The sequence below is a fragment of the Hylobates moloch genome, unplaced genomic scaffold (genome assembly GCF_009828535.3).
Source record: "Hylobates moloch isolate HMO894 unplaced genomic scaffold, HMol_V3 SCAFFOLD_23, whole genome shotgun sequence".
NCBI lineage: Eukaryota > Metazoa > Chordata > Mammalia > Primates > Hylobatidae > Hylobates > Hylobates moloch.
In genome coordinates, this window is record NW_026652298.1 from 23,910,882 (window position 1) to 23,936,481 (window position 25,600).

Sequence of the window (25,600 nt, forward strand, 5' to 3'; positions counted from 1 at the left end):
ATTTTATGTGCTTCATTATTTTCTAACTTTCATTTATTTGTGTGTTTTTGTTTTGAAGTCCAGGATGAGGGAGGGCTCCTCCACATAAGATTTGCATTTCTTTCTATCAGGGACCTGGGAAATTACCAACCCATTATTAAACTGAATTCATAGTTTATTGAGAATTTGGGGCTAGAGAGCTCTATGACTTGTATTCAGTCGAAATTTCTCAGGTAAGCATATTCTACCTCTACTCCATAGCCACATTCTCTTGCTTTACTAAGCATCAAGGCAACATTTTCAGCAGTCCCCTATATTGATAGTGGTAGGGAGCATTGATCTCTGGTTTACCTTACACTGATGGTGTAAACCTTCAGACTGCTTGTAATGGAGGGTGGGCTGTGCCTCACTATTAGATTCAATAACTTGGGCAGGTCCTAGGTTTTGTCTTGTATCCCCCTCACGTTAGAAGGACAACAAAAACCTACCCCATCATATTGCTATCAAACATCTCGTAAAAGGGCAGGAGGATGGCTGTTCAAGAAGTATTCATTAGAATTTTACCATTTAGCAAAACCCAAATAAAATAGCGGATAAGTAGCAATAATCATCAATAACTGTTAACATCACAAAAGTGACAATTAGTATAGGCCTCCTAATTAAATGACGCATATGTAGTAGTTTCATTTAAAAAAAAAAAACCTGCCTCTGATAAGCCTCTCGATCTATTTTCTGGATTGCAGGAAATACAGAGAGCGGCAGAGCATGTTAAATAGCATAACAGGAACAAAATCAGTAAAATCCAGACTGTGGAGAGCTCTACAGGACATATGATTTCTTTATCTGTAGTAAATTCTGAAGGGAAAAGAAAGGAAGGATGAACCAATAGATAAATAGAGATTTAAGAGACATATCAAGCAATTGCAATGTATGGTAGACCTTGTTTGGATCTTGATTCAAACAAACTAATTTTAAAAAACATAAAATAAGAGGGAGAGTCGGAGGGTAGGAGACAGCAGTGTCTATGGAAACAATGTGAGTTACCCAAACTCAGTGTGGCAGCACCCTTCTGGTTCTGGTTGCTGATCTTCCACAATTTCGGAAAGGAAATGGGGGCACCAGCCACAAGAGCAATCCACTTGCCAAACTGCCTTCCTAGAACCGGGATCTGTCCCATATGTCCATGGCTGACTCATAAGTGGGAGCTCTGCAGCTCCTTGGGGCATTTGATCAAGACTACAATGAGTTTTGGAGTCAGAGGAAAGCTGAAGAGCACACTGAAGGGGAGAAACAGGGATAGAGCCCATGTGGATCTGGGTGTAGGCTTAAAGGACCCCACCAATAGAACCTGGCCACCAGAGAGGTGGCCTCTTAAACTTTAGAGTTGTTTAAGGTATGGAGCATGGAGACCAAGCCCTTGTTTGCCCAGGTCTAAGGGTTGTACTGGTTGGAATGAATATCTGTGTGTATATTAAATTGCCAAGGATTAAGGCAGGATTAGTGTTCAGGAAGTGACCTCGACTTTGGAGTCAATCAGGAATGTTGTAGAGTGACCTGGAGGTCTGAGCATGCCAGCCACATCTAAGAGTAGTGGTTGAAATAACCTGATGAAAGGAGATTTATAGCAGTAGGTTTCAGGGAGGAGGGATGAAGAATGTTCTGGAAGTAGCAATGCAGAACAAGGACACCACCTTCCTATCTCCAGACACAAGTGATGCAAGCATTGGAGGGAAAAGTCAGCCATCACTTGAGAGGGTTGTGGGAGAGCAGCCTCTTAGGAGGGCAAGCCACACTTCCATGAGAATAAAAAGGTGGAGAGAACACTTGGAGATGAGGTTGAGGATATTGGGCATTTTGCTAACGGTGGGCTTCAAAGTCCAGGAGGCATAGGCAGAGGGTTTCAGGAGTTAGATAGTGAGAAAGGGACAGAATACTGGATGTGCTGAGCCTTATGAGTATTAGAATGCAAGAGATGAGAAAAGCACTTGAGATTTTGGGGCTTCTTGTGTTCACTGATACAAGTAGGCATTAAGGGCTTAACAAGATGAACATTGGTAGACTCAAAACATACTGTTTTGACTCCCACGGGCCACAGCCTGACATGGGCATGCCCACCTACCGGAGGCATGGCACAGGGAGGGCCTCGCCTCACGGTGACAGCAGCATGGCACAGCAAGATCAACTTCATGCTCGGTGCCAAAGCTGACAGCAAGACCATTCTAAAAGGCCTCCAGTCCATTTTCCAGGAGCAGGGGATGGCGGAGTCAGTGCATACCTGGCAGGTCTATGGCTAGTTAGCAACCTACAAACGGAAACACAAAAACAGCATCTTTGCCAATTTGAGAGTTTACCTCCATGGATTGGTGTTGCTGGACCTTCAGAGTTACAATGATGACTTGCAGGGCAAAGAAGAGATCGATGGTCTTTCGAACAAAGTAGAAAAAAGAATGAAAGAATTGAGTCAAGACAGTACTGGGCTGATGAAGCGATTACCACCTGTAGTTTGAAGAGGGGCCATCAACAGACATTGGTCCACCACCAATGGTCGCCTGGTTGAACATGACATAGATGAAGTGGTGTACAATGAAGATTCACCTTATTGGAACATTACAATTCTACACTAGAAGCAATTTGGAAATATTCTCATCCTTAGTAAGGATGTTGATTTGGCAGAGTGATTTGGCATATACCTGGGCCATCATGGGCAGCAGCAAAGCAGATTACACTGGCAAAGAGATACTGATTCTCAGAGGCTGAGATGGGGGCATATTATGTGAAATAGTCAAACTAAAATCAAAGATGGTCACTATGGTAGAGATTGACCAAATGGTGATTGATGGATGTAAGAAATATATGCAAAAAACATGTGGTGATGTTGTAGACAATCTTAAAGGAGGCTGCTATCAGGCTCTGATAGAAGACTGCATTCCAATACTGAAGAGGCACACCAAAGAAGGGAGAGAATTGGATTGCGTGGCTAACGATTTGACAGCTGTTCCAATCTCCACATCTCTGGAACAAGATTCCACATGGGAGTTTCTCAGACTGACTTTTGACCCCTGAATGAATGTATTGAAAGAGGATGGGAAATATTTTACACAGGGAAATTGTGTCAATCTGACAGAAACCCTGCCACTCTATGAAGAACAGCTTGGGTGCCTGTATTGCCTTGTGGAATTCACAAAGGAGATCATCTATGTCCCTTCAAACTTTGAATTGTGGGTATTTTATGCTGTCTGGAAGAAAGCTAAACCCTGAAGATGAATATCCCTTAATCACATATGCTGCAGTGGCCTTTTTCACTTCCATATGCTGTAAATGACATTGAAACAAGTCAGGCAATTGATTGTGAATTCCTTGAAGTTTTCTTTTTAATTATTATTTTTAATTTTAAAAATCAAATGGCAAATGTATATTTTGATGAGCTTAGGGTGTTATTTTTTTTGAAAGCCAGCTAAAGGATGGTTCGACAGCACAGCAAGGACTGCCAAATGCACTAACACCCTAGAATGTGATTTTTGTTACTTTTTTTTCTCCATGGGCTTTTTTTTGTTTTGTTTTGGTTGTGATAGACTTTCCATTTGGATGTTTGGAGGAATGAACATCATTGTTTTGTTCTGGAGGGAAGTTCTTGGTGGTGTTTCTTTCCCCCAATATTGACTTAGATATTAAAATGTGGTGCTTGTAAGACAGTTTAAAAAAATGAATAGTAATACTTCGATTAAAATTACAAAAGAGACAAAAAATAGTTTAGAGTGTTGTGGAAGCTGAGTGCTGGGGTAAGAAGAGTAGGTGTCTGCACTTTGCTATAGACTCCTGATGATGGTGAGGAGAAGTGGAGAGCTGTATGGACTTGGTCCAAGAGTATGGGGCTCTCTTCAGACATCTGCTGTGGAAGCCAGGTGTAACTCTGACTTTCCAGAGCATCTTACAAAACCAGTTCTCCAAAGCGCAGCCTTTGGAAAACCTTGCCCTGACTACTAAAGGAGGAAGAGCAACTAACATTTATTCTATACCCATTATGTACTAGGCACTGTGCTTCTTGTGTATATTATAAAATATAACCACTATAGCATCTGTACTTAGTGTGAATTATTTTTATCAAAACCACTTTGCTGATGCGAAAACAGACTTCTCATGCTCATTAGGTGTCTTTCACAGCTTGTTTTTTAGCATCACAAGAAGACACTCTGCATTGAGGAACAAAAGTCCTGAGGTATAGGAGGGCAATGCCGTTAGAGTACTGGCATTCTGTGGGGATGGGGGGGTATACTCCTTTTCCCTCCATCCGCTTCTACAAGACAAGTGTTTTCAGAAGAGAGAAAACATTTCGTTATAATGAATAAAACTAGTCTGAGTGCTGGATCCAAGGGGCCTGGGGCCAAGGTGTATGCCAAGCAGGACCCTAGAACCAGAACTGCTTTAGAGGGTAAGTCCAGGAACCAGGGCACAACATCATCATGACAAAGTGTTTCCTGTCCTCCAAAGACACAACGTTAAAATAGCCTTTTCCAGTGCAACCTGGTCTTAAATGGGATGTTTCCAGCAAACTCACAATCAGGGATTTTCCTAAAGAGCTGTTACCTTCAAATGCATCAAGACACGAAAATCCAGAAGTAGAAAAATCAATCCACTTTAAAAAAATATCTTCCGGCCTGGCGCGGTGGCTCACGCCTGTAATCCCAGCACTTTGGGAGTCGGAGGCGGGCGGATCACGAGGTCAGGAGATCGAGACCATCTTGGCCAATACGATGAAACCCCGTCTCTACTAAAAATACAAAAAATTAGCCGGGCGCGGTGGCGGGCGCCTGTAATCCCAGCTACTCAGGAGGCTGAGGCAGGAGAATGGCATGAACCCGGGAGGCGGAGCTTGCAGTGAGCCGAGAGAGCGCCACTGCAGTCCGGCCTGGGCGAAAGAGCGAGACTCCGTCTCTAGAAAAAATATCTTCCACGGACAAGATAGGAGAATGATTTAAGGAAGATACAGCATAGCATGAAGAACGTTGATCGCGTTTAAGGTTTGTTTCATGGTTTTCTGAACTTCTGTCACTAGGAGAAACAATCCATTATTCTGCAAAAGTATGGGGGAGGTTCTCAAAAAGGTACCTGTTTGAGAACTCAGTGAATTGCCAGCACATTTTGCAGTTGGAAGCTCAAATTTTTATAAATAACATGTGGGAAATCCAGATAGGATTTGTTATTTTTTAATTTCACGATTGTATTTCCAATGCTGGATTCATAGGCACTTCCTTGTCATAGTAGCAGCACATTAATTTTAGCCTAAATAATTATTTAAATTATTTAACTATTTAAATAATTATTTTACTAAGAAGAATCCACGAAATGAAAATGAGCACGTTCACTAATTTTCATGTTGCCTGACCATCTCATAGCACCGCCTATGGTCACAGACTGCAAAGCCTCTCACCAGAACAAGAAAGACCAGCAAGGAAGTGTAGGTTCAACAGCACATGAGAATCATAACTTATAGCTCCAGAGTGTCTGAACCAGAGAGGAGGGAAAACGAGAGGCCAAGAGTTGTCTCCATTTTCTTCTCTTCACAGTGTCCTGCATAGTGGCACAAATCGAATTGGAAAGCCCAAGCTAACAACACCGCCTCGGGCGAACCGCCTGGCTCCACCGGCTCCTCTGATCAGGAGGCTCCAGCCTGGGGGTGCCTGGTAGCTCTCCTTCCCCGGCGCCTGTATTATACACGTAACATTTATATTTCTATCCACACAGCGTTCATTCAGCCATCCATTCAATCACCCAGGCATATTTACACGGATGGAACACATTCGCGGAGAGATGTGTGTGTTTGAGTGCCAACCACTGCAGCCCGTATTGGCGCCGCGCTTTGTCTCGCTTTGGGTCACCACCACAGGAGCAACGATTTCGGGGAAGGCACACGCCTGTGTGACCGCTTCCCACTCCACATGGGTTTCGTGAGCGCGCGGAGCTGGAGGAGTCAGGGACGTGAGGATGCCCTACTTCCCGCAGCATCCGGATGGCAGGGTCCGCGTCGGAAGGCCCGGGAGGGCAACGCCCTCCACTGCTGCCGCGGGGTGGGTGCGCCAGGCTTGGGTGTGGCCTCGCGGGAGCGAGTTTCTCTCCAGCCGCCTGGCCCACCGCTTTGGAACAGTGAAGCTCGAGTTGGGGTCTCCTGCACGCCAAGGGGAGAAATGTTTGTTTCTAATAACACAAGCAAAATTCTCTCTCTCTCTCCCCCCTCTCTCTCTTCTCTCCTCTCTCTCCCTCCTCCTCCTTTTTTCTTTCTTTCTCTTTCTTTCCTTCCTTCCCTCCTGCTCCTCCTCCTTCCTCCTCCTCCTTCCTCCTCCTCCTTCTTCTTTCTCTCTCTCTCCCCCTCCCTCTCCTTCTCTCCCTCCCTCCCTCTCTCCCTCTCTCTCATATTTGGTTGTTTCTCCTCTAAGGGGCCACTTTCAATGTCTGCCTGTGAGCCCAGCTGTCTGGCCCTATCTAGCATTGGGGAGACACTAGACTTAACCCAGCGAAGTTTTCTTCTGTTTGCTCTTGCTGTGCCCAAGTTTCCTCTGGACTTGTCTGCCAGCGTCGGGGTGGGGGCTGGGGGAAGTAGGCAACCTAGCTCTGCCTGGTTGCTCCCTGGAGGCCAAGTCGAAGTGAACAAGTCAGTCCCAGGCCCAGAAATAGAATACAAACCCTGTTTTTGTCCGGTGCTAACAGAGTCCAGCAGTCAGAATTCCCTTGCGTCTCACGTTGGACCTGACCCGGCGGCGCCGCCAAGTGCGCAACGCACAGTCACAGTTGGCGACTAATTAAGGACTGCCGCCCCTCTCCTTCACCTGCTACAAACTCACAGCCCTGACTTCTCCAGAAGTACCTACCACTTGGAGGTGGCTCTCCTTCCCCGCCCCCTGCCCCAGTCCCACACCGCAGCAGCGCCTCAGCACCGCGACTTGCCGAAGCACCGCGAGTGGCGCGCGGCGCCCGCCCCCGCCGCGCGCCGTGACTCCCTGCGCACCGCTGGTACTCTCGCCACGCCGCCGCCCGGCACTGCAGCACCAGGGGGAGGAGGCAGGCGGAGGAGGGGAGGAGGACCGCAGCGTGCAAGCCGGGAGCCACTTTCCCGCCCCTCCTCTCGCCGCTGACACGCTCAGAGGAGTCACCACTCCGCGCGCTGCAGGCGAGAGTGGCAGACGGAGGCAGCCCGGGGAAGCGAGCCGGAGCGGCGCCCGCACGGAGGCGGCTGCAGTGCTGACACCACTCAGGGCAAGGGTCTCAGACGGCTGGAGCGGTGAGTGGGGGAGGTGAAACGGGCATCTGCGGGGAGACTTTTCCCCGCTGCTGGATTTCTCTTCCCGACTGGTGGCCCGGCGCTGCAGCCTGGGGAAGTTTTTGCAGCCTTTCGGAAGCGCAACTTTGCCCCGCCTGCCCCCGGGGAAGCGGCTGCAGGTGCTCGCTGCTGGGTAGGCGCCTTTGTTGGGGAGGGACCAGGAAAGTAGGGGTAAAATAGATGCAGTGACCCCCGGGTTCGCTAGGGTGGGTCTGGGGACTGAGTCGCACTTTATCTGGGATTCCCAGAGGAGGTGGGTGGGCAGCAGCGGGGATGCAGGGGCGGCGTCTGCAGCGACCGCCACGCTCTTTTTTGCTTGTGTGGTTTGACGGGCAGGGATAGGTAGATTCAAATCTAGCAGCCCGGAGCCCCGGGCTAGGTACCTGGACCTATACCTTCATAGCAGCCTTAGGCTCAACTTTTCGGCAGGGATCCCTCTGCAGACTTGCAGGTGGCGGGAGAGCAGAGGTAGCCGCAGTAAGTGCTGAGAGAGCCTGAAAGAAACACCATGAATTTACAAACTCTTCCACATACATTCCCGAAGCTCCTGTCTAGCGTCCAAGCGAGAGCAAAGGAGGGCTGGAGAGCAGGGGAGCCCGCGGGGCTGAGGCTCTTTGTCAGCGCCTGCCCTTCCTACGTTACAACGCCTTCATTCAGCAAAAACCTTTTAGGCGTCTACTGTGCGCTAGGCGAGGCGAAGCAAACCCGAGGCTGTGAAGCTCAGAGGGGAGAGGGACCGATCCCAGTAAACAAGCTACCGAGGTAATCTTAGATGGCGATGAGGGCAGTGAAAGCCATCAGCCGACCCTCTGACCCTTTCTCTTAGTGGGCCTTTTCCCCTCCGCCTGGATTCTAGAACTGGGAAGACTTTTCTCCAGAGCGTCGCGGGGAGCGCCCCTGGCTGGGCCCAGGGGGACTGCGGAATACGGGGATGAACTTGGCTTGGGGCAGCCAGCACCCCGCGGCAGATGAACAATCGGGAGCAGATCTGTGGGCGTGCGGGGACCTTAGGCGGCGCGCGGGGGCGGGGGGAGAGGGGCTGAGCCACGGGGGCTGGAGGTGCAGCCTGGACGGCCTGAGCTGGGGGCGCTCGCGTCACCTGCTACGTGTGCGAGTGATGCAAATGCGGACCCGCGAGGGGCAGGCGGGGGTGGCGAGTGGGGGCAGGCGACGGAGCCTCCGTCTGGGAGCGCGCGTGTGTGCGTCAAAGGCTCTGGGTTGATGGATGCCCCGCGGCGCTCCTGGCGCGGAGAGCGGCGACCCGGCGGGGCAGCGGGGGGCGCGAGGACTGCGGCGGCGCGGGGCGGCGAGGAAAGCCCCGCACGGCCTTGGCTTGCGGGCAGGCGACTCCGCAGTGCGCCGCAGTGCCGGGAAGGCGCCGCAGCTACCGGGCGATCCCCGGGAGACCGAGGAGATGGGGCGTCTTTTAAGGCTCCGAGACCGGGATGCCCTGATGGTCTCCTCTCCCGCTGAACCTACTCCCTTCATACTTAGCTGACTGGTAGCGCGGTAGCTTCCGTTTAATTCTTCTCCTTAATTCTGAAGAATGTGGCATTAATCTCTCAGGCGTTCACTCATTTTCCATGGCAAGTTCCGAAAGGCCTCGTGCTCGTGGCAAGTTTTCATGTGAACGCCTAGGTGTTGAGGTTCATGACGTTCTGTAGTGCCAACGCGTTGCGCCACCATTCTGCAGGATTTTTGGCAGGAGGCCTGGCCTCTAAGTGAGGTTTAAGAATGTCTTACAAAACAATGTGCCGCATTCCTCTTTCATGGCATAAAAATACGCGTTAAAAACACTGCTGATAATGCATTCTCTGGTGGAAAATAATAAATCAAATCCAGAATCCATTCTATTCTTTTTTTAAAGACCACTTTCTGGAAACCCAGTGACAAAGTTTTTCTACTGGCTTTACTGAAGGAGCCCAAATCTGCAGTATGTAGGCAAAATGAATGAAAGTGGACCGGGTTGGGAAAGAAGAAAGAAAGGAAGGGAGAGAGGAAGAAAGGCAGTTATCAAGGAACCCAGAGACACAGATGCTAGTCACCGTTTCCCCAAATATTGTGTTATGTCACCTTGGGCAGGTTACTTACCCTCTTGGGTTCATCTTCCACCTCTGAGAAATGTGAAAAATAGCTTATACTAGCTCTTATGTACCTTACAGAGTTGTTTTGAAGACAAAAGAGATAATCTCGGAGAGCTTTGGCTTTGGAAATATAAATTCTCTATGAATGGAAAATATTAGCAAACAAAGCCCTTACACACACAGACACACACACACACACACACACACACACAATTTTATCTTTTAAAAAATTCTAGAGACTTTTCCCAGCATTTTTTTTTAATGAAATTTGGCCCTCAATGTGAGCAAATGCAGACAATAGACTTTTCCTAACAGTCTAATATGCAATCAAATGCCATTAGCTGCTGACTGTCTGGAGAAGGAAAAAAAGAAGCTCTGGATCACATCTGAGTGTTTTGTTCATGTAGTGGAGAAATCAGATTTATTTTTCATGACCCAATGGCAGTGAAAGTAGCTTCTCTGATCTGAGCAGCAGACTGGCCTAAGAGCTTGTAGTAAAAATCCTGTTCACTGTTAACCCTATCATATTCCTTAAGTGTGGAAATGCTTCAAATAATAGGATCCAGTTCCCAATCTCCAGGAGATGACAGCAAAGGCATCATCATGTGCAATATATCACGTGACGACAAGTACCAGAAAACCCATTTCCTCTAATTAGGAGTGTTAGCTCTTATTCTTAAGCAAACTTGATGACATATTGTATGAATAAAAGCATGTGATTTGTCAAAATGCCTCCTTAACCAGTCCACTGTTGTTATTCATATTACTCCATATAATGGTAGATTTCTGTGAGGAGTGAAAGCAAAATGCCTCTTATTCTGTGCAGCTATATCAGGGGAAAACCTTCAACACACCAGCGTATTTCTTGGTTCTGTGTTGGTGAGGTTCCTGTTTGACTGTGGTTCACAGCATACATAGTATTCTCCGTTTAAACACAAACTCATCATTTCAGTGAAGTCTGTTTGTAAATCCAGGAGAGGCAGCCCCTGGCAGGTATATATAGTTTTGATGCAACATTGCCACATTGTTTTTGTTTTTGCTTTGCTTTTTCAATCTCTGCACAGTTGAGCAACCAGCGTGAAATGTTGCAGTGGTTTGAATTTGGAGGTTTTTTCTTTATTTGAGACAGCTAAGAATATGAAGTTGTGATTTTAATTCTTGCTAGAAATACGTCTTAATGGGATACTAAAACACAATTTTATTTTATCACAAACAACCTCTCCTAATTTGGGACAGCAGTAGTATTTGCACTTCAGGATGGCTTCCCTATTGAGAGGAATTGAACAAAATGAAATAAATGGACAGGATGGATTGGATGGTTTGGTCCTTTCTACTTCTAATATTCTTTCTTTCCAGGAAATAGAGAAATATATGATGAGTTATATTTTAAGTTTGAACTTTGCTTATAAGTAGTATAGAAAATGTGTTTTTAAAATAAATTAACTCATGTTAAAATTTTACATGAAGCTATAGGCTCTGTTTTTGTAGATAAATGGTCCATTAGATTTTGTATTATGCCATTAGATGTATGAATTAAAACAATTTGAGGGATCAAATTTGAAAAATAATTCCTGCTTAATATAAAGAAGATACTCAGATCAATTTAGTCTGACATTTAAAATATTTTCTGTTGATCACCTAATGCGCGTTATGCTTACTACATCTTTTCCCATAGATAGTATATAATACAAATGATTAAGACTGGACACTATAGGGATGGGCTTCAGTCTTCTGACAACCTTGGACGCTCTTACAAGTCAAGAGTACAGTGAGATTTATGACAAGTGAAACCAAGAGAGCTTTCTCTTATCATTTTCCACTGTTTGGAAACCCTAGAATCCTAGAGTAGCCAAATAGACCAGCGATTCTCAAACAGTTGCCTATATCATATTTTTCTGGGGAGCTTGTTTAAGTGGGAATTTCTGAGCCCCATTCTAGACATTCTAAGTTAATGGTTCCATGGTTGGGCCCAGAATGTGCTGTTTATCAAGCTCTGCCAAGTGAGTTGGATGTTATCATTAGGGGAACCACATATGCAGATGCACTTCAACTTGTATTAGATAGCATAGCAAGAACCCAGAATGCATGGACTTTCTAAGCTATGTTTTCCTCCTTAATATTTACCAAGTATCTGCTGGAAGCCCTCAGTGAAATACCATTCTGTTTTGTGAGACAGATGTAAAGAGGACTAACTTCTTTGGTAAAAGCCATAGGAGTGAGTGCCATGGGTGGTTGGGAATGACTCCATGGAGACCGTTATATATTTGGTATCAAAGAAGGGAAGGGCATTGGCAGAAGGAACATTGTAATGACAGGTCAGTTGAGTGTAATAAAGGCTGAAAACCTTTGCATGGCCTTCAGAGCCCTAGGTGGTCCGGCCTCTGCTCACTTCTGCCGCCTCATTTTACATGAGCCCCAAACCACTTCCGTCCCCAGCAACCTTCAATCATCAGTCTCCTTCTGCAACCTGCCTCAGCTTACCTCTACCATATTATCTCCTTCTGCTCATCAGATTTCAGTCCAGCCTCTAAGCCTCTGTTGTGAGGTTACTTTTAATACAGTGTACTTTTCCTCATAAAGTTATTAGAGAAAATATAAGATGTTCAGTTAAATTTGAATTTAGATAAACAATAAAATTTTTTAAGTATAAATATATCTCAAATATTGCATGGGACATTGTCCTAGTCCCTTCCAGCTGCTATAACAAAATATTTTAGACTGGGTAATTTATAAACAATGGAAATGTATTGCTCACAATTCTGGAGGCTGGGATGTCCAAGATCAAGGTCTCAGAAGATTTGGTGTCTGGTCAAGGCCTATTCCTCATAGATGTCCTCGCATGGAAGGGGCAAGGCACCTCCCTTCAGCCTCTTTGATAAGGGCACTAATCCCATTCATGAGGGTGGAACCCTCATGACTTACTTATTTCCCAAAAGGCCTCACCTCTTAATACTATCACATTGGGGATTAAGTTCCATATATGAATTTGAGAGGGACACCAGCTTTCAGACCATAGCAGACATACTTACACTAAAACATTTTTTGTTGTTTGTTGAAAACTTAAAATTATTTGAGTGTCCTATATTTTTATTTGCCAAATTTAGCAATCCTGTTTATGAAGCTCATTAATTTTACAATTTCCTTTTTTAAAAAAAAAAAAAAATGGGATTCTTTCATTAATGCCAGTCCCCCTTCACTAATCTACAAACCCTAGGAGACTGAGGACAGGATTGGGGATAAATTGGTCTTGTATTAATCTTGCTGATTTGTCCTTCGTGTTTGAAATAGTATCTGGAACATAGTAGGAGCTCAATAAATATTGTCAAATGAATTAATGACCTGTTGGAGAAAAACAGTATAACCATGAACAAGTTTCTTTTTTTAATTTTAATTTTAATTTCATGTTCTGGGATACATGTGCAGGATGTGCAGGTTTGTAGCATAGCTAAACATGTGCCACAGTGGTTTGCTGCACCTATCAACCCATCATCTAGGTATTAAGCCCAGAATGCATTAGCTATTTTTCCTAATGCTCTCCCTTCCCTCAGTCCCTCCCCGACAGGCCCCAGTGTGTATTGTTCCCCTCCCTGTGTCCATGTGTTGTCATTGTTCAGCTCCCACTTATAAGTGAGAACATGCAGTATTTGGCGTTCTGTTCCTGCGTTAGTTTGCTGAGGATAATGGCTTCTAGCTCCATCCATGTCCCTGCAAAGGACATGATCTCATTCCTTTTTATGGCTGCATAGTATTCCATGGTGTATATGTACCAGATTTTCTTTATCCACTCTATCATTGATGGGCATTTAGGTTGATTCCATGTCTTTGCTATTGTGAATAGCACTGCAATGAACATACATGTGCATGTGTTTTTGTAATAGAATGATTTATATTCCTTTGGTTATACACCCAGTAATGGGATTGCTGGGTCAAATGGTATTTCTGGTTCTAGGTCTTTGAAGAATCGCCACATTGTCTTCCACAATGATCGAACTAATTTACATTCCCACCAACAGTGGAAAAGCATTCCTATTTATCTGCAATCTTGCCAGCATCTATTATTTCTTGACTTTTTAATAATCACCATTCTGACTGGTGTGAGAAGTATCTCATTGTGGTTCTGATTTGCATTTCTCTAATGATCAGATACATTGAGCTTTTTAAACCATGAACAAGTTTCTTAACCTCTCTAAGCCTAAATTTTTTCAGCTGTGAAAAGATGATTTTGTAATCTACTCTTTAGGATTGCATTTAGAGATTGCATAAGGAAAATATACACAAAGCTCCTAGCATGTTACTTCATAGGCACTGTACTTTAAAAGGTATCTTTTCTTTTGTCTCCATATGTATCTTGTAAAATGAGAGGATACCTTTTTGATGTATAAAATTCACTTTGTTTTCATTATACTGCAATTTCAGAAGCAATCAATGTTTCCCAAGTATTTGCCAAACACAAGGTAGTCTGGAGGATTCAGCTATGCAGTTACAAAAGTCATGTTCTCAAGGAGCACCTACCTGTGGGCTGATAACACCTAGGGCCAGCTTCATGGGTCTTTAGCCTGAACAGTCACACTAAGCTTCCCATTTAGAAGAACCCTACATTTGGTTTAGTGTTCTGCTATCACCTCTTGAAATTCTGTGAGCAAGGGGTCCCATGTTTCCCTTTTGCACTGGGCCCTGCCAATTGTGTAGGTGGTCTTGTTAAGCTATGCATATTTGTATCCAGCAAATGCATGCAGAGCATTGTATTTAGTCTTCATGGTAACCCTGGCCCTCTCCTTACTCAGAGAACTTGTGATTTTCCTGAGATGCATGGCTTATAATTAACTAAACCAAGTAATCAAACACCTAGTTCAGTGTACTTTCCACTACATCGTGCCTGTCTTCACCTGATTACAATCATCTAGTGTGTTCAGACCTTTGGATGAGCATCCGGAGCTTTTAAAGACTGTATCCTTAGGTCTCCTATTCTTTGGTGACTGCAGTGAATCCTCACTGCCATCACTGCTCCTATAATTGCTGAACAATTGGAACTTGAAGTTCTAGTTCTGCCTTTGTAGAAACACCGGGAACACTAGCAGCTTGATTTCTAAGATGCTATCTCTTCCAATATTTAGGTTTTAAAATCTGCAAATTTATGCAAGATAAGTAGTGAACTTTGGGCGGCTAAAATTTATCTAAGAGAAATATCTGAGATGTTTTATTCTTTGCTTTAAATTACCCAGCTTAGTCACACAGCACAGGAGCTTCTGCAGCAAGGAACAGCCATGCATTTTGGCAGTGGGTAGAGAAGGTGACCCACTTTGTCATTTCAAGCTCCGACTAGCCTCTTTTAAAATACACGTATTTTAATATCACTTTTTAGTAGTTCTAAGCATGCCAATTTTCTTTATTTCATTTTTGTGCCTCATATCTAAGAAGTGATATTCTAATAAATCCATGGAGCAATTGTCGTGTTTGCCCTCACACCATTCTTTTCAACACAAGACAGCATACTCCAGTCAATGCATATTAAACACATCACTAGCTGCATTGAACACAAAACAATTTAAGTGTAAAGACTATTACTTTCTGAAGCATCCAATTAAATCTGCAACCTGTGTTTCCTGTTGGCCACATCCATATGAAGGCAGAAATTACAGACTCACAGTAGCAACCATTATCACTTCTGTGGTTCTCGTCTGACCCCAATTGTGGCATTCCCAGCCTGCTTCAAAGATTCCTCACTATCCTTTGACTCCTTGAAGATTGCTCCTGTAGTTCTTGTCCCCTGCGCTGGTCCCTGCAGCAACATCACCACAGTGTTGGCTAGCCTGCCTCTCACTGCCCAGAATGCCTTGGTTCCAGTGTTGTGGAATCTTCTGATGCTGCCCTGTGCTCTTGATGTCCCTGGAGAGTTTAGAGAATGTGTGAATGTATGAGGGCTGGTGTACAGACACGCCAAGTGATACAGTGTCCTGTATTTACAGTCAGTTCCCCTCTCTAATGCAGGTCCGTTGTCCTAGGACCATAAATAATGGGCCTCAAATTGCCTTTCACTCAGAATGAGCTTTCTATGAGACTTTTTTTTTTTTAAAGCCTACAGCAGCTCGTGTTCCCAGGCAGTCTTCCACTCAAGTACTAATCAGGCCTGACCCTGCTCAGCTTCCAAGATGAGATAAAATTCCAAGAGACTTCTTAGTTCCTCCCCTTCTAGATATGCTCAGAGGTATCAGAGTACTCATCAGAATTTTGTATGTTTATTGCATCATTATTTGCAGTGGTGAAAAATTGGAACAACCTGTATGTCTATCAGAGCCTGATCACATTAATTATGGTTAATCCAAATAATGAAATACTACACAGCCACTGAAATGAATGAGATGAACCTACATGGTAAAATGGAAATATTTTGAAGATGTTGTTAGTTAAAAATACAGCAATTTATGACCAGAATATAAACATATATATTTGGTAGAATCAATATAGTATGATTCTACTAAAAAGAATTGAAGATTTTGAATATTAACAGATGTTCCTTTAAGATAAGACCGACCTACCTTCCTTCCTTCCTTCCTTCCTTCCTTCCTTCCTTCCTTCCTTCCTTCCTTCCGTCCCTCCCTCCCTCCCTCCTTCCTTCATTTCTTTCTTTCTTGAGACGGTCTCCCTCTGTTGCCCAGGCTGGCGTGTAGTGGCCTGATCTTGGCTCACTGCAGCCTCTCTGCCTCGGGCTCCCGTGATTCTCCTGCCTCAGCCTGCTGAGTGCCTGGGATTGCAGGCGCACGCCGCCACTCCTGGCTGGTTTTTGCATTTTTGGTGGAGACGGAGTTTCGCCATGTTGGCCAGGCTGGTCTCCAATTCCTGACCTCCAGTGATCTGCCCGCCTCGGCCTCCCGAAGTGCTGGGATTACAGACAGAGTCTCGCTCGCTCAATGCTCAATGTTGCCTAGGCTGGAATGCAGTGGCGTGATCTCCGATCGCTACAACCTCCACCTCCCAGCCGCCTGCCTTGACCTCCCAAAGTGCTAAGATTACAGCCTCTGCTCGGCCGCCACCCCGTCTAGGAAGTGAGGAGCGTCTCTGCCTGGCTGCCCCGTCTGGGAAGTGAGGAGCGCCTCTGCCCGGCCGCCACCCCGTCTGGGATGTGAGGAGCACCTCTGCCCGGCCGCCCCGTCTGGGAAGTGAGGAACGCCTCTGCCCGGCCGCCCCGTCTGGGAAGTGAGGAGCGCCTCTGCCTGGCCGCCCTATCTAGGAAGTGAGGAGCGCCTCTGCCCGGCTGCCCTGTCTGGGAAGAAGTGAGGAGCGCCTCTGCCCGGCCGCCCCGTCTGGGAAGTGAGGAGCGCCTCTGCCTGGCTGCTGTGCAACCTTCCAAGTGTGAAGTGACAGGCTTTCTGCAGGTGTACCCAACAGCTCTGAAGAGACAGCGACCATTGAGAACGAGCCATGATGACGATGGCGGTTTTGTCGAAAAGAAAAGGGGGAAATGTGGGGAAAAGAAAGAGAGATCAGATTGTTACTGTGTCTGTGTAGAAAGAAGTAGACATAGGAGACTCCATTTTGTTCTGTACTAAGAAAAATTCTGCCTTGGGATGCTGTTAATCTATAACCTTACCCCCAACCCCATGCTCTCTGAAACATGTGCTGTGTCAACTCAGGGTTAAATGGATTAAGGGCTGTGCAAGATGTGCTTTGTTAAAGAGATGCTTGAAGGCAGCATGCTCGTTAAGAGTCATCACCACTCCCTAATCTCAAGTACCCAGGGACACAAACACTGCGGAAGGCCGCAGGGACCTCTGCCTAGGAAAGCCAGAGACCTTTGTTCACGTGTTTAACTGCTGACCTTCTCTCCACTATTATCCTATGACCCTGCCACATCCCCCTCTCCGAGAAACACCCAAGAATGATCAATAAATACTAAGGAAAAAAAAAAGATAAGACTTTCTAGGAAAACTTCACCCTCCCTCCCTCACCCGTATTTGGAAGCCAATGGGCACTTTATGGATGTTAGGAGGGGACTTGAGGACCTATTGCAATTTTTGAGTTTATAAAATGTATCTCTGAAAATCAGGTTTTGCCTGGGACGTTGACTTTCATGCAGGGAATAGATCATAGAATCAGTTCTGCTATAATGTTTGTTTTGATAAGGTGAATTTGTTCCATTGAGATTGATATACTGAAAATTTTGAATATAGCACAGATTTGAGATTTTCTTGTGTACAACTATGTCCACATGAAACACAGGGTGAACACAAAATGCTTCACACAGCTGAGACGAGCCACATAGGAATATACAAAACTCATGCATACGCATGTGCGTGGACACACACACACACACCCCTCAACATCTATGTCAGTTCATTTCCTGCATTATAAACTATACTGTTCACATCTGGTGTTACAAATGTCTGTAGGGTTTCTGACTGCTGTCCTTCAACCACTTCATGGTAACTCACAAGCCGTAACCCTTCCAGCACCCAGAAAGCTTCAGGTCTTTTTCTAGGTAATGCACCACACTTATTGTAGTATAGATACATTTTTAATAATTTAACATGTATAAAACCATGCAACTATTTTTATTGGCACCTATCTTTTTCATATGAGTGTCACAGATGATAATTTGAGTGCTGTGTCTCTAACCTGATTTTTTTCCCATAAGCCCTTTATTGTGCAATTTTGCATAGCTCAATGATTTTTAGAAACACATATGTTGCATTATAAAAGAATTGATGATAACAATAAAACATCTTAAAATTCTGCCAAAAAAAAAAGAATTTAAGGGACATTACAGAGTTTGGAAGAATAAAGATCAAACTCTCTTATCTTTTAGGGTATGGAAAGGACCTTACATATTTTACTTTATATATTTCTGAATTGTTTGAGTTTTCAACAATAAGCACACATGACTTTTGTAATTAAGGCACCAGTAGAGGTGGTAAATATTAATTTCAGTATGCACCTGCAATGCTGTTTTTCAAGCATGTGTAAGTATTAGTGTTCTAGTGGCTAAAAAAGCGGTGCCAGTTTTTCTCATGGATATTTTTCCAGGCAATAATGTAGGTGAGGTCATCTAAGTTGTGAGAACGTAAATTGCTTTGGTACTCAATACAACTATTTTCATTTTGAATGAAAAAGGAACATGGCTATAAACACTCAATACAGTGGCCTTTGAGCAGGGGCTGCTCATTGCTGACTTAGGTCATTAGAGCTGAGGATCGACCCCCATTCCTCCACCCCCACCCTCAATAAACCTTATTTGTCCAATAGCTGTCAAAAGCCTGTAATTAATACTTGGAATATTTTGCTTTTAAGCACATTTTTTCACTCTACTATGACTGTGTATTTGATGGGATGGGAGATTGGCATTCTTTTTAATCTTCTCTTGCCATGGGCTGGGAATATTCTCCCCCCTACCATCTCTTCTTCCCCAACTCCCGCCATACACATGTTTATCTATGGAAAAGTCTCCTAATCATCCTTCAGTCCTCAGCTCAAAGGTTCCTTTTCATGACACTCCACAGCTCTTTCTCAGTCTCTCCTAGGCCCCTTGCAGCTCCAGCTGTGGGGTGCTCCTCATATTATGTCATGGTGGGTGCTCTATGTGTATTTTCCTGCTAGACTCTTATACCTTGAGGAAGAGGCCAAGCCACTGAGATATTTGTAACTCCTGGCACTGGACACATAGGGGCTGGAAGCATTTTAAATTACTTTTAAACCTTTTTTATTAAGGTATATTATATAGAAAGAAAAGTGCATATTTAATGAGGGTATAGCTGCGTTTTCACAAACTGAACACGTCTCTTTATAGAGCACCCATCAAACATCAGAAAGAATATTCCTAATGCCCCAGAGGTCCCTTGCATGCTCCTTCCAGTCATAACTATCTCCCACTACCCTGACTTCAGTCCTTTGGAGGTGCTTATCAAGTTCTGCCTCTCCTGCTCTGAATTTCATTGTTCCATGTGCAAGATCTGAGAAGCTGCTTGGCAGAGTCTTGCTTCTGCCAGTGGACATGCCAGTGGCATGACTGTGTCCAGAATGTTGTTTGGGTGCCCAGAACTTCCAGTCCACAAGATTTTTAGTCCACAAGGTAGAGGCAGAGAAAAGAGCCCCTAATTAATTGCACACTTAGCCGTCGGCCCTGCAAAGCAGCTTCACTTGTGACCAAATTCTAAGCCCCTTATGAGCAATTCTATCATTTGACCTCCATGCCTTGTCCAGAATTTCACAAAACTGCTCTTTTGCAGTCCTTTAGACCTGGGCCTTATTCTTCTTACCCTCCAAATTTGAACCCATTCCAGCGAATCGGAATGCAACAAACTGACTTCCATACTCTTCAAATTTCTCCTCTATCAGCTGGCTTCTGAGCCGCAGTGATCTGGATAAAGCACATTGCATTCATCCCTCTCTCTGTACTAAATATTCTGAATTCTTATCACAAGACCAAGAAAACTCATTGGAGAACCCTAGGCTCTTATCAAATTACTTTTCCCCCTTGTAGACTTGCTTCTAATGTCTTTCCCTTTGACATCACTATTCCAAGGAACAGTTTTAAGGAACTTCCCATATTTATTTTAAGGATGTTGCTCATTATATTACCCATTGCCCTATTCATTACTGTCTATTCAAGAAATGTTTTTGGAGCTGGATGCAGTAGCACACACCTGTAGTCCTTGCTACTTGGGAGGTTGAAACAGGATTGCTTGAGCTTAGGAGTTCAAGACCAGCCTGGGCAACACGGTGAGACTCTGTAAATAAACAAACAAACAAGTAAATAAATAAATAAATAAAATGTCTTTGGAGTTTCAGCACTATAAGAAACTGTGAGTCTCCTGAGCAATGATTTTGTTTTATCGATTAAATTCATGATAGTATAATTTTTATCCACTGAAAACATAGATCGTAAATATATAGCTGGATCAGTTTGACAAGTGTATACATCCGTGTAGCCAAAAGCACATCTCCATTACCTTAGAAAGTTCCCTGTATCCCTTTTCATTCATTTCCTTCTTTCCCAGAGACACTGTCCTAATTTTTATCACCAAAGATTGGTTTTGCTTATACTTGAAATTCAAATAAAAGGAATCATACAGTATGTACTCTTGTGTCTGTTTTCTTTTTTTAACACCGTATTTTTGAAAAGATTCGTGTTTTTTTGTGTATCAGTGGTCAATTCTTTGTTATTACTGAATGCATAGTATTACATTATGTGAATATACCACAATTTGTTTCTCTGTTTATCTGTTGGTAGATATTTGAGTTGTTTCCAGATTGGAGCTATTATCAATGAAGTATCTATGAACATTCTTGTGCATGTTTTGCTATGTAATATAGTATTCACAGGTTCTGGGGATCAAGAAGTGAATATATCTTTGGGGAACCATTTTTCTGCATACCACACCTTCTGTATATCTTCTCTGGTGCAGTGTCTATTTATATATTTTGCCATTTTTCAATCGGGTTGCTTGCTTTCTTACTGTTGAGTTTTAAGGGTTCTTTGTGTATTTTGGATACCAGATATGTATTTAATCAGATATGTGTTTGCAAATATTTCCTCCTAGTGTGGCTTGTCTTTTTATACTATTGACAGTGTCTTTTGATGAAAAAGAGTTTTAAATTTTAATAAAGTCCAATTTTTCTCTTTTTTTTTTTCCTTTCATGGATCATGCTGTTGGTATGGTATCTAAAAATCTCACCAAAAAACCCAAGGTTTTATAGATTTCCTTCAATGTTTTTTTCTAGAGATTTTATAGTTTTACATTTTATAATTGGGTCTATACTACATTTTAATTTTTGTTTAAAATGAAATATACAGTTTCAGAGGCTTTTAAATTAATAGACTTTATAGTTTTGAGTGGTTTATAGAAAAATGGAAAATAAAGTACAGAGTTCCCAGTTACTCCACCCGCACGAGTTCCCAGTTCTTGCATCCGTGTAGTAGATTTGTCACAATTGATGAGCCATTACTGATACATTATTATTAACTGAAGTAGTAGAATTTCATTGATATGCCTCTTATTAATTAACAAATCAGTTTCTTTAATAAAGGCTATCCAGAGTTTCTGCTGCTTCTTATGTCAGCTTTAGTGTGCTGCCTTTTAAAAAGAAATTTGTCAATTTTATCTGGATTGTCAAACTTATTGCATAGTTATTTATCATCACTAGTTTGTTTTTATCTTGTAGACTCTGTGATTCTTGTATCTAATTGTATTTATTTCATTGCTTTGACTTCTCGGAAGGTCAGTCAAGGTTTTATATAGAGTCTTACAAAGTCATGTGGCATTATCCAAAGACCTTTAAAAATATATATGAATTATTTAAGAATCATTTCGATTTCATTAGAAAATGGAAGATTAGTTGCCTGTGGTTATATAAAAGTTTTTTAAACTCATAATTTATTTTCTTTGTGATTGAATAAGAGCCCTAAAAATATCAGAACGTTAGTAACTAGATAGAATGGTATATTTAGTTAATTTGTACAATAACTAAGTGATAGAAGCCAGGTTTGTGGAAAATACCAATCCCTTTGAAAGCAAAACTGTTGATAAAAAAATGAATTACTCATGGGTTTTCTTTGGGCCTACTCATTACTTAATGTTGTATGTGTTTAAAATCTGAAAGGATAAATGAATTCTGATTTGAATTTTGATAACAGGCTTTATTTTGTGAAAACTACAGGTCTTAATCCTTACTACATCTCTGCCTGCTTTTACATGAATCTGTCAGGATACAGAAACTTTGCATATTCTGTCTTTCCAAGTGATTGTAGGGGAGTGAGTTCATGAAATACACATAGGTATGATTTATTAAAGGGTTTTTCTAATACCCAGCAACTCATATGGCTTGGATTAAGCATTTATGTTTATATTGCACTGGTTAACTTCTATCTTTTCCCTATATTTTACCCATTGCTTCTTTTTCCTAATATCTATCAATTCCATGTCCAACATCATAAATTTCTTATTGGCTTTTCCTATTCTTCTTTTAACAATACTTGCATTCTTTATGCTGAGAAAAAAGGAAAACGGTCTCATTGGATATATCAGACATTGACTGCCACATCATGCTGCTTATATCAACCACTTTAAAAGTTAGCGACATAAAGCAAAAATCATTTATTTTCATCCACAAATCTGTAAATTGGCTGAGGGCTAGGTGGTCTAGACTGAGCATGGCTGGGGTTTCTTCAAGTTGCATTTGAATTCAGGTCTTTTATCCTCCTGGGTTAATAAATTACCCAGTTCATGTTTTCTGTGTGGAGGTGGCAGAAGTATGTGAAATGTGAGCAGAAACATGTGATGCCTTGTGATGATTAGTTTTATGCATCAACTAAACTGGGCCATGGGGTGCCCAGATATTTGGTTCAACATTATTTCTGGGTTTGTCCATGAGGGTATTTCTAGAGGCGATTACCTTTTGAATTGGCAGACTGAACAAAGCAGATTCCTAGGCCTCACCCAATCTGTTGAAGGCTTGAATAGAATAAAAGGCTGATTAAGAAAGAATTTTTTCTCTCTGCCTGACTGTCTTTGAGCTGGGACATTGATCTTCTACCTTTGGATTCAGGCTTTGATTTAAATTATACCCTTGGCCCTCCTGGGTCTGCACTTCTTAGCCTCCATAATTGCATGAGCCAATTCCTTATAACAAGTCTCTTTATTATATCTCTCTATATTTATATCCATATGCGTCCTTTTGGTTCTGTTTCTCTGAAGCTAATACCTGCCTCTTAACCCTAGACTCAGAGCTGGTGCACTGCCACTCAGCCCACATTCCATTGACCAAAGACCTACAGTGCACAGTACAGTTCCACATAAGCAAGGCCTTACCTTGCATATTGCAGTTTTCCAGTGTCTCAGCAGATATCTATTTAGGTAAAAAATCTGTTTCTAATAATTTAAGCCTAGAATTGTATTCTGTTTTATATATAAACACAGTATCTTTTGCACAATTTTGATATGTTGTAAATTTTCCAGGAGTAAAACTACTTGTAAATCAAGGGAAGACTACATTTTGTTTTGTTTAAAGTCTTACTGAGAGTTGTTCATCATTTCTGCAAATCACATTACCACTGGTGACAAACCTATTTGTGACATTAAGTTGCTAATAAGCACACCTATATTTGTCTACATTGGCATTTGTTGCCTTTGTGATGATTCTACACTTAGATATTAGCGTCCCATGTCTTCATTTTGTATTTGAGAGTTGTTATACTGGAACCTATACATATTTTAAAACATAATTTGTTATTAATTCTTCTATTTCCCCTTAAGGCATTATGTTGATATTTTAAATTTATGTGTAGAGGTAGATTATATTATCTATGAATATTATTTAATAAGGCATTGCTAAATATATGTTATTACTAGGTGCTTTTGAACATCTCTAAATCCTCTATGTTTTAGCACCACATTGTAGTAAGCTGACAAATTTGGAGGTGGGAAAGGAGCAGGATATAATACAGAGAGCTCTTCAATCTTAACATTGTGTCTGAAGGGAACATGTTCTTTCTGTGAAGATGTCACATTATTCTTTCTCTCGCAGTAGTTGAGAGAGGGTAGTGTGTGAGCTGGGCCTACCTACAGAGATGGGTGATCTGGAGAAAATGTGCAAGCCTTTACCATAATTCTGCCTTTGAGGCTCACCTGAAACCCAGGCAGTCCAAAGGCTTCTCCTGTGAAGGCCCTGAGTTTTTTACTGTGCAGCTCTAATTTTGATTAGTAATGAGTAGAAACAGGGGAAGATTAGGGAGAAAAGAAACAGGTGTTCAAAGATGGCTGCTTCAAAAACTGTGGGAGATGCCCAGTAGGAATCTGGTGGTTTCTTTCTAATACTATTTTTTAAATTCTGTTATTCTTAGAGGTCACTGTCAGAGAATGTTTCCTGTGGGAGTCCCCTGCAAGAGTCTTCTGTGTATGAGAGTGGGAGCTTCCTGACTTGCTTCCTGAAGAGACTCTTACAAAAGAGGGGCTGAAGGCCTAGTGACCGATCTTTGTCCATAAGCTCCATATTATATTTTCCTATTAATTGGAACTGATTTAAGAGTAATTCAGAAGGAATAAATAAGAAGACATTGAAAGAGTGACCCAGGACTAAATAACAGATGCTGCTCTGTGTGCCTTTTTATCTAAAGCTGGAGTATTGATAAGGGCATCACACTCTTTATCTGTGGCATGCAGAAGACATTATTCTTGGGGCAAAGCTATCCTCATTTATTGATAAATACATTACAGCTAATTGTTTTCCCAAACATTCATTACTCTGAACCTGATACGTAATGATCATGCCTGCCTTTTGGCATACAGATGTGTGTGCACAAAGTTTGATTATATCCAACAGTAGTAAATACAAAACAAACAAAACAAAACAAAAACAACAAATAAACAGTAAACCTGTAAAGGTTAACATCCACTTCCCAGAAAGCCTGAGGAGAAAAGCCAGTGATTAATATAATTAAATGTGAGACATGAATCCAGGCCATCTTATACCTGCACCTTTACTTAATATCAGGAGAATGATGTGATTCTTCTTACGGGCTGACATCACAAAACCTGCTGGCCCTAGAAGATGTGGAGGCATTGGAGCTCTGCCTAAATTACCCACTGATGGAGAGAATCTGAGCCAAGATTAAAGGGATGCTTTGCAATGAAGAACTAATTTATTTGCTCCCAGCTTTGGGGTATATGTACTTCCTTATTACCATATTATATATTATTACCTTATTACCCTATGAGTTGCTATGTTGATTATCATGTCAGACAGTTGGTGTAACATCATATTTCACTTAATAAAAGTCCCAGATATGATGGAAAATAACAGTTCATGCTGTATCTGATCTGCTGGCTTAGAATTTTTTTTCTTACTGATTTTGAAATTGGGTACTACAAAATAAAAAAAATTGTATGACGAACTATCTTTGCCTAAGATTGAAGTGCTGTAAAATGTATACCTGAGCTCTTGAGACTCCTAGTGATGTTTTTGAAATTACTTTTACTGTACTTCCTGTTTGCCATAGTAGTGCTTTCTTTTGCTCGTGTGTGTGTGTGTTTGTGTGTCTTGTCTTCATGTCCTGTTGCTGCTAGTGATGAGTTGTAACATCTTCACTGAGGAAATCATGACATCATTAAATGCCTTCTCAGGATTCTCTGATCACACCGTACTTTTCTGCTTCTAAGGGTTTCCTTCTTCTCTCTCAGGATAACCAACCACTGATTTTCAGTCTGGCTGACATATGACAACACAGAACTCTCTT

At 42.7% G+C, this 25,600-nt stretch overlaps 1 protein-coding gene and 1 pseudogene across 2 annotated transcripts in view; both read left to right on the top strand.

Annotated features, from left to right (window-relative positions):
• SV2C (synaptic vesicle glycoprotein 2C) overlaps positions 1-25,600 on the top strand; it is a 565,988-nt gene that overhangs the window by 302,950 nt on the left and 237,438 nt on the right. The window contains exon 1 of one of the 2 annotated variants that reach the window (XM_032145005.2): positions 7,112-7,252. The exons of the other annotated variant lie outside the window; for it this stretch is intronic. The gene's annotated coding sequence lies outside the window, so the exon portion shown is untranslated. Of the gene's footprint in view, positions 1-7,111; positions 7,253-25,600 lie in introns of those variants that run through there. 2 annotated transcript variants of the gene reach the window in all.
• LOC116462735 (spermine synthase-like) lies at positions 2,106-3,237 on the top strand (annotated as a pseudogene).